The sequence below is a fragment of the Nanorana parkeri genome, unplaced genomic scaffold (genome assembly GCF_000935625.1).
Source record: "Nanorana parkeri isolate BGI_ZX_2015 unplaced genomic scaffold, ASM93562v1 scaffold3080, whole genome shotgun sequence".
Taxonomy (NCBI): Eukaryota; Metazoa; Chordata; class Amphibia; order Anura; family Dicroglossidae; genus Nanorana; species Nanorana parkeri.
The window spans coordinates 21,167-36,454 of record NW_017309348.1 but is presented as its reverse complement, the minus strand read 5'-3'; the positions used below and the strand labels follow the sequence as shown (position 1 = coordinate 36,454).

General features: G+C 41.2%; 1 pseudogene; it reads right to left on the bottom strand.

The window, feature by feature from the left end:
• Nucleotides 1–299: 299 nt before the first annotated feature.
• On the bottom strand, nucleotides 300–7,071 carry LOC108802743 (annotated as a pseudogene).
• Nucleotides 7,072–15,288: the final 8,217 nt, after the last annotated feature.

The window sequence follows — 15,288 nt, the reverse complement described above, 5'->3', positions numbered from 1 at the left end:
GCAGCCCCCCCCCCCCCCCTGCCCATACCTGGCCACATGCTCCTCTGGCTCCGCCTATGGAGCAAACCATGATATCACGGCTGGCTATGCCCAGTTGTTGGCATTCAATGACAGCCCACCGTTCGGCAGACCATTCTCCCCTCTTTGGCTGTGACTCCAGCTCAGCCAAGCCGAAACATATACGTTCGGCTTGGATGAGCCATTCAGTTCGACTGAACCGGAGGGCTCCCGCAGCCAAATTGAGCCAAAGGATTAGCTGATGTTTCGGCTTAATCCTTCGGCTCAATGGTGAACATCCCTTAAAATGTTTTTTCTCCTGAATGAGAACTTTGGTGAATATAAAGATTCCTTTTATATGCGAAGCACTTTCCACATTCTGAACATTTAAATGGCTTTTCTCCAGTGTGACTCCTCTGATGTTCAGTAAGCATAATCTTTTGTCTGAAGCTCTTCTCACATTCTAAGCATTGAAATGGTTTCTCTCCAGTGTGAGTCCTCCAGTGAACCCTGAGCCGAGATTGGCTGGCGAAACATTTGTCACATTCTGAACACCTGTATGGTTTCTCTCCTGTGTGGATTCTCTTATGTTCAGTAAGTTGTTTTTGTCGTATGAAACTCTTTTCACATTCTGAACATTTAAATGGTTTCTCTCCAGTGTGAGTCCTCTCGTGAATGGTGAGATCTTCCTTGTGTGTGAAGCACGTGTCACATTCGGAGCATTTAAATGGCTTTTCTCCTGTGTGACTCCTCTGGTGTCTAATAAGAGATTTATTTATTGGGAAACACATGTCACATTCGAAGCATTTAAATGGTTTCTCTCCTGTGTGAATTTTCTCGTGTTTAGTAAGAATAAACTTTTTGAAGAAGCTCTTGTTACATTCCGAGCAGCTAAATGGTTTTTCACCAGTGTGAGAACTCTGGTGAATAATAAGAGTTTTTTTATGTGTGAAACAGTTTCCACATTCTGAACATTTAAATGGCTTCTCTCCAGTGTGAATCTTTTGGTGTTCAGTAAGATTTATCTTTTGTGTGAAGCTCTTGTCACATTCTGAACATTTAAATGGTTTCTCTCCAGTGTGAGTCCTCAGGTGTCTAGTAAGATTGTTCTTATTTGTGAAACACTTTTCACATTCCGAGCACTCAAATATCTTCCCTCCAGTGTGACTCCTCTGGTGTTGAGTAAGATGTGTCTTGTCAAATGGTTTCTCTTCATTATGAATCTTCTGGTGAAGTGTCAGAAGTGACTTTGAAATTAAGCTTGTCTCACTCTCCAAAAACGTATATAGCTCGTCTCCTACGGGATTCATCATGTGCTAAACAATACCAATTTAGTATATTTTTCGACTGTTTAAATCCAAAATTCAGGAATTACAATGGGCCCCTAAAAAAAAAAAAAAACAAAGTTATAGTATTCTAGAATATTAACAAAAGATAACAACCCAGCTCAGAAATGTATACATTCTGGAGTTTCATATCAGAATTGTATGTCTCCAGACAGTTTTCACTTCAAATGATTAGCTCTCATTGATTGACCGCATAAGAAATACAAATATCAATAACTGAAAAGAGGTTTGTCTTTATAGAGTGGAAACATTTTTGCCCTCATTCAATAAAATAAATATTACCCCAAGCCCCAAAATAGGAATGTTGGCACAAAGCAATCATTTCCTGTAGGAGTCCAGTGACAATAGTAAAACCCTGTGGTTGGGGCTGTACCTCTTTAAATTACTTTCTTCTATTAAAGTCTTTATTTTACAGGGAGGTTATATAGAGGTTATAGTAGGTACATCCATGGCATGGGATTTACAAAGCATTAGGGGTTTTAGTTAGTTTAGAGTAGAAGCTTTTCCATTTCCAGCACTTTGCCTCTGTTTGAAAACTTACATGAAGCCATCGGAAGAGAAGGGGAGGGTTCACTATACTGGTTCCCTCATGAGTGTAAATTTAAGCTTGAGCTTTTGAGTTCTGTAAACAACAGTCTTTTTTAAGCAAAGAAGTCAAGTAAAGTCATGAAAACTTGACTTGTGAAACAGCCCAGAGCTGGTTGTATATGAGAATAAAACTTCCTCTACAGGGGTCGTCTGGCTAAACTTTTTCAGACACGCCATGGTCATTTTAAGTGATAAAAATCTACATGCACTAACTGAGCACCATCACATAACTTTTCATTTTTCTAGTTCATCTACTTTACTGGACTCTGATTCTCCAGTACTGGGCACTGGTGCAGCATCAAGGTTTACTATTACAATAATACAATTCACAATAAACAGAAAGATATTTATCTGATATATATATTAGTTATATATATTCATTCTCTCTCTCTCCCCCTCATTCACTTACATGTGCTGGGTTTCCATTGGATGAAAAGGTGAGATCTAATATTTCTAACATTCTAATATTTGGAGGGAGGACAATAGGAGGGCACCTTCATTGAAAATGACTGGGAGTTGTCTCTCATCATTAGCATAACAGGTGACACTATAATTGTATCATTAATGACAAAAGGGACTGGAGAGTCTTTGTTAAAGTGTTTCTATAATTTTTTTAACTTTTGGGTAAAATAAGGAATTTTAATCCCTTCTAAATTAATTTTTTTTGCTGTCTGTGTGCTCTTGGGCATATTTCTCACAAATTTCTGTCTCAGAATTAAAGTTGGAAAAATAGTTGGGGCTATTACCCTCCTATGTAATAGCAATAAAGTTGAGTAATAAAAATAAAGCCTCTAAAAACACCCAAAAAGTTGAAAACACCCCACCACCACATGCATTGATATACAGTACGTACCTATTCACTTTCATCCTGTGTGCTTATATGTGAAAACAACGATTACTCCACCTGTGTTACATATCACTATGCACGCCAGAGTAAAAGCATTGATTAAGGGCTATTATTCATGGTTAATGGCCAACTAATGACCTATAAAGGCTTTTTAAAGAGTTGCTTGTGGATAATTTTGAGCACCAAAGTTTGTTGCCATGTCATGGGCAAAAAACTTAAAGAATTCACGTTACTTGACGCAACCTTATCCATTAGGTATTATACAGGGGTCTATTCACTAAGCTGCCGTAGGCAGCCGAGTGAACAACCGACCCCAAGTGAAGTGAGCCGAACACTGTTCAGCTATTCACTTCAGGTTTGTACGGCTGATTTCAGCCGTATATCGGCTGGAATCAGCCGTACATCGGGTGGCTTCGGGTCGACCCGAAGTGCAGAAGGAGTTCCACTCAGCCGATCCAACATCTGGATCGGCCAAGCCAAACCTCCGGCAGGCTGCTCACTGCTGTTCGGACTATTCTAATAGATGCAGCATTCAGCTCGGCTGTTCTGCTCGGTCCCTCTGTGGGACCGAGCAGAACAGGAAAATAGTTTAAAAAGTACAAAAAAAAGAATAGAAAACGATTGTGCGGAGCTAGCAGTGGCAGCTAGCTCCACCCAACTATTTTCTATTGGCCGGGCGGTTCTGCTGCCTTCAAAAAAGAAAAGCCAGCTTCGGCTTTCACCGCAGCTCAGTCGTGACGAGGCATATGCCTTCGGCTCGACTGAGCCGCTCGGCCAAGTTCGGGAGCTGTACGGGCTATACTGAATAGCCCGGAGAGCAGCCCTTCGGTTCTACTGAACCGAAGGACTCCTGGGGCATAGTGTTTGGTTACATGAAAATTCATTTTAATGCCTTTACTAAAAATTTGGGTTTCATAGAACAGTGGCACAAATATTGTTTGACATAAAAATTTAAACTGCCGCCATTTTATTCTCTAGGATCTCTGCTGTGAGAAAGTATATAATGTTTTTGGGGTTTTATCTAGTCTGAAGGCGTAAATAGTGCATTTTATCCTGCGTGCTAGATCGGCTCTGGCAGTGTAAAGGTCTGTGAGCTGCATTTCCACATTCCTCTGTTTCTGCAAATAAATGGATTATTAGAATAGCCATCAAATCTCTATGTATGAATGGGAAGGTTTCCCGGACACACCTGGAATGTCACAGAACATTGTAGTGTACAGGTATATATTCCTGATTATTTTCTAGATGACAATTTTTTATCCGCTGACATATTTGAATGACGGGTAATTATATCCATAGATATGAATGAAGACAGTCATGTGGTGTCTTTTACAGTGAGTATATCTGCAAAGATGGAGCTCAGCAGTGATCGGCTCTCTAGATGTAACTCACCACGTACTGTGAATAAACCCCTAAAATGTACCTATGGACGTCATTTACAAATTCCTAACTCCTGATTGAAGTCGGCTTATTACATTCCAGGTTCATCAAAACCAAAGGTGAGCAAAGTCTTACAGTTTGATCTCTATAAAATGCTTCCAGCATGCACGTGAACGCTGTCAAAGCCGACACAGTGGTCACATGATCGGTAACCACTTTGATTGGTTCCTTATTGTCACTGGGCAAACAGAGTCCCACCGCACTCCTGACCGCTGAAGTGGCCGCAGATGGCGCCGCCAAATACTTGCAAAACAGAAAAACGGTCACCAGCCCTCCAGGTTTTCTTCAAAACGAAATCCTTCTATTCATTCTCACAGGTCATATCACCACGCGTGGCAACGTTTCGGAACCTGTCCAGTCCCTTCATCAGGCAGTTTTGTTTGCTTTGGAAGGGGAGGATGTTTATTAATGTACCTATGACACCGTGCGTCATGCTGGAGAACAATGATCAACAGATTGTAGGTAGGAAGAGGTTTAACAACATCTCATCTAGTCTACTATAGAAAGCCGACCTTGCAGTGAAATCTAAGGTTTGTTTATAATGCTTTTATCCCCTTCTCCAGCAAGATATACCTGAAAATAAAATATCTCTCTCTATTAATATTGGTGATCTGACAGCATAATCATCATCCTTACTGAAAGAGTTCTGGGGGAAAATCACAAGGGTAAGAATTAAGGGATCTTAAGTAGTAAGTCAGGTTGTCCAAAAAGTATTAACAAGAAATCATCATTTATTTTTAGGACAGGTTAAATCTTTGTGCATTTACTTAAGTGAAATGATGTCAAATTAATAATATCCATCAAGTTAGTTAATCAAATGGCAAGAAGTGATATCAAATATTGTCCTCTATTATCCTTGTTGGCTTGAGATCTGTTGAGTGGTCCTCCACCACCAATATGATCTAAGATGGAATGCTTTTCTGTATGTAAGGAAGCATAGAGAGGGTTCCCCAAAGAAGGTGAACTATTCCAAAACCATCAGTGCTTAAAGAAGACAGAAAGAGAGTGACAGGAGGAGATACAGAATCTGAACAGGTCTTTATGTGTTATTTATATTACCCAGAACATGTAAGTTGCTTCCCCTGGCTGGTGAACATCTCCAAAAAATCTGGGGCTGCTTACACATTCACCTATGACGCTCAAACATTTAGAGAAAAACTAACAATTGTATTTATACTTTATTTTAAACATAAAACAACCCTCCAGGTCAGATTATTAAAATCAAAGAAAAAAAATATTCATTCTTAGCTGCTGAGTTTTAGATCTCTGGGGCTCCTTACCCATTCCGTTCATCTATGGTGCTCAAACATTAAAAGAAGAGCACACATTTACATTTATGCTTTTTAGTTTTTTTTGACACAGAAAGCAATCCTCCAGATCAAATTATTGAAAGCAGAAAAAAATATTCATTATGGTCTCTTCATTCTAAGGTGCTGTGTTTCATGTACTAGGTAATTTTTTATGTGAGCTCTATTCACAGCTTGAAAAGAGAAAAATAGGATGATAAATAGTTGTTTGTCCTTTGTTAAGCCTGACACATGGCATAGCCATTATTCTTACTGACTGGTACCAATGCCAGAGTCTTATCTTGTTGTAGTGTGGTCCAACTAGACTACCCCAAACCGTACAACCTGGAAATGTATGTTTTAAGAGTCTGAGAATGGCTGATAGTAGATTTCTTTTTCTTGAAATTATGAACTTAAATTCACCTCTATACATAGAGGATAGCTGTGGATGATGAAAACTGGAGGAATTCATAAGAAATATGCGATTGGCGATGGTGATGCCTCCGGTGTCCAGTGAAACATATCTTTTGAATGCAGTGTTCCTCACATTCAGAGCATTGAAACAGCTATTTCTCCATTGTGGATCTTCTGGTGCTGAATTAGAGTCGTCTTATGTGAGAAGCTCTTGTCACAATCTAAACATTGAAATGGTTTCTCTCCAGTGTGAGTCCTCCAGTGAACCCTAAGCTGGGATTGGGTGGTGAAACATTTGTCACATTCGGAACATCTATATGGTTACTCTCCTGTGTGGATCCTCTCATGAGCAATAAGACATTCCTTCCGTGCAAAGCTCTTGTCACATTCTGACCATTTAAATGGCTTCTCTCCAGTGTGATTTCTCTGGTGTTCGGTAAGAGTAAGCTTTTCTTTAAAGCACTTGTTACATTCTGAGCATTTAAATGGTTCCTCCCCAGTATGAGTCCTCTGGTGAACAGTAAGACCATATTTTTCTGTGAAGCCCTTTCCACATTCTGAACATGTATATGGCTTTTCTCCAGTGTGAACCTTTTGGTGTCTAATAAGTGGAATTTTTTTTGTGAAACACTTGTCACATTCTGTACACTCAAATGGTTTCTCTCCAGTGTGTATCCTCTGGTGTTGGGTAAGACTAATCTTTTCAAAGAAGCACTTGTCACATTCCGAGCATCTACATTTTTTTTTCTCCAGTATGAGAACTCTGGTGAATCATAAAATTTATTTTATATGTGAAGCACTTTCCACATTCTAAACATTTAAATGGCTTCTCTCCTGTGTGAATCCTCTGGTGCCTAGTAAGACCTATCTTTCGTCTGAAGCTCTTGTCACATTCTGAACATTTAAATTGTTTCTCTCCAGTGTGAATCATCAGGTGTCTAGTAAAATTTACCTTTTTTGTGAAACATTTGTCACATTCTGAGCACTCAAATGTCTTCTCTCCTGTGTTACTTCTCTGGTGTTGAGTAAGATGTGTCTTGTCAAATGGTTTCTCTTGATTGTGAATCTTCTGGTGAACTGTTAGAAATGACTTTGAAATGAAACTTTGCTCACACTTCGAGCACTGATATAGCTTGTTTCCTGTGGGATTCATTATGTGCTAAACAATACAAGCTTAGCAGAAGTATGTTTCCAGGCTGTTTAAATCCAAAATTAAAGAATTACGGCAGATCCCTAAAAAACCCAAATAAATTGTTATAGTATTATAGATTATTATTAACAACAGATAACAACCCACCTCAGAATGTAACACATTCTGAAGTTTTATACCAGAATTGTATGCCTTCAGATAATTTGCAGTTCAAATGATTATCTCTAATTGACTGACCACACAAGAAATACAAATATCAATAACTAAAAACAGGCTTGTCTTTTCTGACTGGAGACATTTTACTCCACTCAATAAAGTATCCATTTCTCCAAGCCCCCAAATAAGAATGTTTTCATAATACACCCATTTTCCTGTAGGAGTCCAGTGACAATAGTAAAAACCCTGTGGTTGGGACTGTACTTTCATGTGTAAATGACTTTCCTCTATGAAACCCTTAATTACACAGGGAAGTTATATGTAGGTTATAATGAGTACATCCATGGCATAGGATTTACACAGCCTTTTTTAAATTAGTTTAGGAGTTTTTCAATTTCCAACACTCTGTGTCTTTCGTCAAAAAAGTCAGACGGAGCCATTGGAAAGGAAGGGGAGGATTTACCATTCTGGTTCCCTCATGTGTAAATTTAAGCTTTTGAGTCCTGTAAACAGCAGCCTTTTTTTTAGCAAAGTAGCCAAGTAAAGTCATTAAAACTTGACTTGTGAAAAAGCTCAGAGCTCCGGGTGCTGGTTGTATATGACAATAAATACTATTTCAAATTCATAGTTCCTACCTCTACATCACTGAAGATTACTCTACATTGTGTAACAGTCGAGCAACTGTGCGTGGATGTGTGATGGATCTCAGCTGCCGATCTATACGGTTGCGGTAGGTTGTGGGATGTGGCTCAGTGGGGAGGTTCTCAGTAACACTCTATGTAGTAATGAGTGAAGTCGGAGCCTCAATACACATCATACACCACAGGGGGAAAGTAAAGCACTAATTACTCATGCAGGTTCCTCTCACAAGCAGTAAGTAAAACAAATGAAAAGTCCAATTAATGTCATTGGGGTGTGATGATTTTGTAGTTTCCTAAACACTTCCCAGCAACCCTAAGCAATGGAGGTGGGGAGTGTAGTAGGCACAGCAATTAGCTCTATAAGTGTGTATCAGGAAGCACAACCTAGCATACAATAGCATATAGACAGTTCCTCAGTTTGGATGCTGCACGGTCATATAATCAGCACAATTCAAAGAAAGATAGATAATTGCAGTCCCTGGGTTACTTGCGGTTTATGAGTTGAAGGAATAAACTTGTAGTATCCTAGGGCACAGCAGTCTGGTGGTGCTGGAGAAGCCTGAGTGATGGTTGTCTTCCAGGTAAAGTGTTAAGCAGCAATCCAACATGCAGAGATGTGTATTCGTTCAGGTTAGTTGCTCAATGAATCACGACGTTAGACCCCTGAACAAACATACCCAGTTGATTCTTATAGTGAGAGATGAGCGGCAGGAGGAGCTACAAGCAGCCTCTGACGTGGCCGTTGTGTAGCAACGAGACGCCGCTGGACCCGGAAGACACGCTGAGGCGGCCGTAGTGCTTGCGGTGAGGTGAGTCTGTTACAGGACCCCCTCCTCAAAGGTACACCTCCGGGGTTCACGCCCATGGCAGGTCTACCGGGATAACGCAAGTGAAAAAGCCTCACCAGACGTGGTGCATGTACATCAGTATGATCCTCCCAGGTGTCATCCTGGGCTCCATAACCCTTCCACCTGATAAGGTACTGTAATTTGCTTCTACTTATGCGGGAATCCAGAATTTTTTCAACCTCGAACTCCTCCTGGCCGTGCACATCGACAGCGGGCAGTGCTGGAGGTGTGCGATTTGGGAATGTATTAGGACAATGCCTTTTGAGAAGGGAGACATGGAAGACAGGATAAATGCGCATTGAGGGAGGAAGCATGAGGCGAACCGCCACAGGGTTAAATGACCTTCTCAATGGGAAAGGGACCCACAAATAGCATACTGAGCTTTTTGGATGGCGTTTTTAGAGTAAGGTTATTGGTGTATAACCAGACGAGATCCCCAACCTGGTAAGGGGGTGGAGTTCTTCTCCTGAGGTCATAGTACCTCTTCTGTCTCTCCTGGGCTTGTCGAAGGTTCTGCTTGATCAAATCCCTCCCCTGGACAATTTGTTGCAAGAAGTTATCGGTAGCCGGACTGTTGGATGGCGTCAATGTGTTTGGTAAGAGTTTGGGGTGATACCCATAGTTCGCAAAGAAGGGGGAGTGTTGTGAGGAAGCACTACTGGCATTGTTGTATGAAAACTCCGCCAAAGGCAACAGTCCCACCCAATCATCTTGCAGGTAGGTACAGTGGCATCTCAGGTACTGTTCTAGGCGCTCTGATTGACCCTCAGTCTGCCCGTTGGTTTGGGGGTGATAAGCACTGGAGAGTCGCCGATCAATAGCCAACTTGTCGCAGAGTGCCGTCCAAAATTTAGAGACGAATTGCAAACCACGGTCAGAGATTAGCCTGGCTGGAATTCCATGTAGTCTAACGATGTGGTTTATGAACGCTTGAGCTGTTTCCTGTGAGGTTGGTAATTTCTTCAGGGGTACAAAGTGAGCCATTTTCGTTAGCATGGCAACCATTATGGTGTTGTGGTTCTGTGAAGGAGGCAAGTCAACCAAAGATACAACTTCCCAAGGAGTATCGGGTATGGGGAGACAGTTGAGAAGTCCATAGGGACGTTTCCGGTCAGGTTTACATGTGGCACAGATTGAGCATGTAGAGGTTAGTTGCTCAATGAATCACGACGTTAGAACCCTGAACAAACATACCCAGTTGATTCTTATAGTGAGTGATGAGCGGCAGGAGGAGCTACAAGCAGCCTCTGACGTGGCCGTTGTGTAGCAACGAGACGCCGCTGGACCCGGAAGACACGCTGAGGCGGCCGTAGTGCTTGCGGCGAGGTGAGTCTGTTACACATTGTCTGCCAAGGTTAGTATTTGGCATCTTCTTCTACAGGGGTCTTCTGAATAAATGTTTCAGACAAGCCAGATGGTTATTTTAAGTGATACAAATCTACATGCACTAACTTAATTGTTCTAGTTCATACATTTCACCGGACTCTGAGTCTCCAGTACTCGGGACTGGTGTAGCATCAAGATTTACTATTTTAATAATACATTTCACACTATACAGAAAGATATTTATCTGATAACTAAACTGAAGAGGTCTATTTGTGAAGATTTAAAAAAAAAGCTTAAATTTGTGAAGATTAATACAATTGGTATTAAAGAGCAAAGAAACTTGCTTTGCAAGCTTTTCTTGATAAATGTTTGTTTGTGTCTGTCTCCCTCTCTCTATCCCCCCCATCTCTCTCTCTCCCTATCCATCTCTCCCTTCACTTCCTGTCTGGTTTAAAGGTTTTCACCTAGTCATGGGAAAAAGAAAGCAAGGGGGAAATCTCTCTAACAAACCCCCGGATAACAGTAACATCCCAGCAAGAGTTCTAATCCTTCCCCACTCTATCCAAAACTAAAAACAAAATGGCCTATACATACCTTTTAAATTTGTTCATAAAGTAATTTTATATATAAATCAGAGTCATGTGACAAGAATCTACAATCCTTCTAGAAGTGCAATGAGAAACTGGTGGACTGGATTTGATAAAATTCTATAAAACTCAGATTAATGCCAAACCGAGCAAACATTCTGAGAGAGGCAATGTGTCCAGATTATCACTTTGGTAACTGACATTATCTGCTGCCTGAATTGGCGCTGACTCGAGTATAAGCCGAGGGGGGCACTTTTCACCCCAAAAAAATGGGCTGAAAATCTCGGCTTATACTCGAGTATATACGGTATATACCTAGACCCTATAAGAAGAGCACCAAAATATACTCCACCTACAGCCAGCATATCTCTCAGTTCAATGTAAAAAGTCTAAATTATAAAGCACACAATCACACAGAGTGTACCTGGTATAATGTAGATTTGGGTCCTATAGGAGCTTCTTGTTCTCTTGACCAGCAGTTCTTGTAATTGACTGAGCCCAGCCTTACCTTATATTAATTTCAAAACCATTATCTTACATGTGCTGGATCTCCATTGGCTTAAAAAGGTGAGATCTACATCACAAAAGGCATGCTTACATTGTAATCGGGCAGTTTCAGCTGCTTTTTGTTTCAGCTCTCCATCAGAATCACAGTCCGGACAAGTTCATTACCATTTTAATAGGTGGAGGGAAGACAATAGGAGGGAACCTTCATTGAACATGACTGGGAGTTGTCTCTCATCATTAGCATAAAAGGTGACACTATAATTGTATCATCAATGACAAAAGAGACTGAAGAGTCTTTGTTCAGGTTTTTCTATAATTATTTAAAGTTTTTTGTAAAAAAAAAAAAAAAAAAAGGTAGGGTTACCACGCATCCAAATTTATTTTTTGCTGTCCGTGTATTATTGGGGGATTTCTCACAAGTTTCTGTCTCAGAAACAAAGTTGATGGGACTATTAGCCTCCCATGTGATAGCAATAATGTAGGATTCAAAAAGAAAAAAAAATAGACCGTAAAAACACCCCAAACAAATAAAAGCACTCCACCTCCATGCAGTGGTGTATTTAGGTTTTGTGCTGCCCTAGTCAAGATTAATCTTGGGCAACCCCCCAATCTAAAATTTTGAATACGGTTATCCCCCTTGATGATTTTGAAGACTGCAATAAGGTCCCCTCTCAATCGCCTCCTTTCTAAGGAGAACAGGTTTATTGTTGGAGGCGGTCTTAATAGCGCAGGCCTTCTTTCCCTTTAATTAATTTTGTGGCCCTTCTTTGAACTCTCTCAAGCTCGAGGACATCCTTCCTGAGAGTTGGCGCCCAAAATTGCACCACATACTCAAGATGAGGTAGAACCAGTGGTTTATTAAAGTGGAAGTATTATTCTCTTATGCTTTCTTACCATCCCTCTTTTAATGCAGTAAAGTATCCTGTTTGCTTTGCTGGCCATTGCTTGTCATTGCCAAATCTGTTATCTATAAGCACCCCCAGGTCTCCTTCCATGTCTGTCTTCCCTAATGAAGAACCCCCAGATAGTAGTTTGCGCACTCGTTCTTTGCACCCATAACTTTACATTTTTCAACATGAAATCACATATGCCAATGTGTAGCCCAAGCTGCAATTTTATCCAGGTCTTGTTGAAGTGTTGAAGTGCACATGTCTTCTGTTTAGAATGTACTGCCCTACATAGTTTTGTATCATTGACAAAAATGGAACCATCTAGCCCAAGCTCTATGTCCTTAATGAATACGATAAACAGGATTGGTCCCGGGACCGAACCCCTGGGGCACCGCACTCAAAAACTGTTGCGCAATTAGAGAATTACCTATTTATTATCATGTTCTTGCAGCCATGTGGAAAAGTTTCCTCCAAACCGATAGACCTAAGTTTGTGAATCAAATGTTTATGGGGTACTGCTTTAGCAAAGTCCAGATACACCACATCTACTGGTGTGTCTCTGTCTAAACTAATACTAACCTCCTAAAAAAAAAAGTTAATAGATTGGTCTGACACGAACGGTCCTTCATGAAGCCATGTTGGTTTCCACTTATGATACCAGTTATATTCACAAATTCCTAAATGTAGTCCCTTATCATGTCTTCGAATATTTTGCAAACTATTGACGTTAAGCTGACTGGTCTATAGTTACCCGGTGAACTCTGTCTCCCCTTAGTGTATATTGGTACCACATATGTTCTCCGCCAATCAGTCGGTATTGTACCAGTCATTAGAGTGTCCATAAAGACAGTGGTCTGCCTATGACCTAGCCAAGTTTCTTGAGCACCCTAGGATGTAACCCATCAGGTCCTGGGGATTTGGTTACATTTAATCTTGCTAACCTCTGTACTGCTCTGCTCTCTGACACCCACTGAGATACATTAAAACATTTATTATTGTTACTGCAGCTGATGCCCTGATTGTTACCCATGTCCATCTCATCTGTAAAAACAGAAGAAAATTATTTAACGTATTTGTTTTCTCTTTCACTGATAGCTAATCCCCCGTGTGTCTGTTATTGGGCCTACATGTTCTGTCCTTACTCTTTTTGTATGTATAGATTTAAAGCATTTCTTGGGGTTCTGTTTTTTTCTGCTGCCATCTGCTCTTCATATTCTATTTTTGCCCCCTGGTTGCTCTTTTACATTTATTGTTGCATTCCTTGTAGTTTAATGCAGTTGCTGACCCTCTGACATATTTTTTGAAGGCCTTGTCCTTTTCCCTTATGTGTTGATTTACCTTGCTAGTCTGGTCTAACTTTCCCACTCTTGAATTTATTGGTAAATGGAATGCACTGGTCAATTTTGTTATTTAAGATTTCCTTGAAACTATCCAATTTTTCTTCAGTGTTCATATTCAGGAAGATTGCATTCCAGTTTATGTTTCCTAGCAGGTTTCTCAGTTTATTGAAGTTAACCTTCCTAAAATTGAGTGTTTAAGTCGTGCCGACATGTGTATATGTCCTGGAAATATACAGCAAACTTGATCATTCTATGGTCACTGCTTCCCAGGTTCTCCCCAATTTCCACATCTGCAATTAGCTCGGAGTTGTTAGTAATTGTTAAATCCATTAGAGCATTTTCCCTCATAGGGCGTTTCCACTAATTGTCCCATAAAATTATCACGGAGAGTGTTCAAGAAGTGAGGGGCCCTTCTCGAGTTAGCTGTTTTTGTTGCCCAATCTATATCTGAAAAATAAATATCCCCCCATTGTCTTGCCTTCCCGCTACTTCTATCTGTGACAATAGTTGAGTCTCCTGCTCCTCCCCAACATTCGGAGGCCCGTGGCATATCCTCACCAGTAATTTATCTTTCTTTCCAATCAATTCCATTTCTATCCATAGTAATTCCGCATTATCCCCTCTCTCCTGTGCTATATCATCCCGCACGTTCACTGCCCGGTAGACATGTGCACCGGTTAAAAATTAGTTTCATTTCGATTCAGATTTTGCTTTATTTTGTTTTTCGGGATTCGGGATGAAATCTGTCGGGATTCGGGCCCGAAAGTCACCCCCAGCATTGTCAGTATTGCCTCTGTGGTGTCGCCCCAGCATTGTCAGTTTTGCCTCTGTGGTGTCACCCCAGCATTGTCAGTATTGCCTCTGTGGTGTCACCCCAGCATTGTCAGTTTTCACCCCAGCATTGTCAGTTTTGCCTCTGTGTTGTCACCCCAGCAGAGTCAGTGTCACCTGTGTGTTGTCACCCCAGCAGATTGTGTCAACTGTGTGTTGTCGCCCCAGCTGTGTCAATGTTACCTGTGCATTTTCACCCCAACGGAGTCAGTGTCACCTGTGTGTTGTCACCCCAGCGGAGTCAGTGTCACCTGTGTAGTGTCGCCCAAGCAGAGTCAGTGTTACCTGTGTGTTGGAATACACATTACAGTTTCATATATTATGTTGCAATAGTGTTTCAACTGTAATTAGTGTTACAGTGAGTGGACTGGTAGCAACTCAAGACTAACCTCTCTAGCGCTCTTCCTTCTACCCCGCCTTCTGACTGTTACCCAGCTGCCTAACTCTGGGTCCTGCTCCCCCATGCTACCACCCTCCTCTAAGCCAGCCAGCACCTGTTCAGTAAGGTCCAAACTCCTCTCCTGGTTGTTAATGCTCCTCAATGTCGTCAATGTCGTCAGTCGGTTCATTAGATTCAGGATCTGGGCTTCTAAACAAACCACTCGCTCACATCTCACACAACAGTAGTCGCCCCCAAATAGTTGCTCAAGGAACACGTACATTGCGCATGAGTTGCATTCACACCCATGGGAGGTCATGATAACAATTTATGGGGGATGTCAAGAATGATTATTATTTCATTATCCCTTCAGGTGACGTCCCCAGACAGATTATTACAGAGAAATCAGTCCCTCACTTATTACAGAGTTTTACATTAGCAATCCACAAGTGTCACAGATGTTCTTCATAAGGCGTTCCCCAATTTTTACCAATCCTTGCAATAAAGACAGACTCTTAAAGTGACATTAAAAAGGCACCATTTTTTTCCCTCAGCCCAACGTTAATGAAAGCACTTACCTTAAATTAGGTCTTCTAAAACCGATCATCATCTTCTCTCCAGCGCTGCAGCAAATCTCCGATCCAGCGCTGACTCCTCTGAGCTTGCTGGCACTTCCTGTCCCACGGTGTCTGCATGCAGGTGCACGCGTCCATAG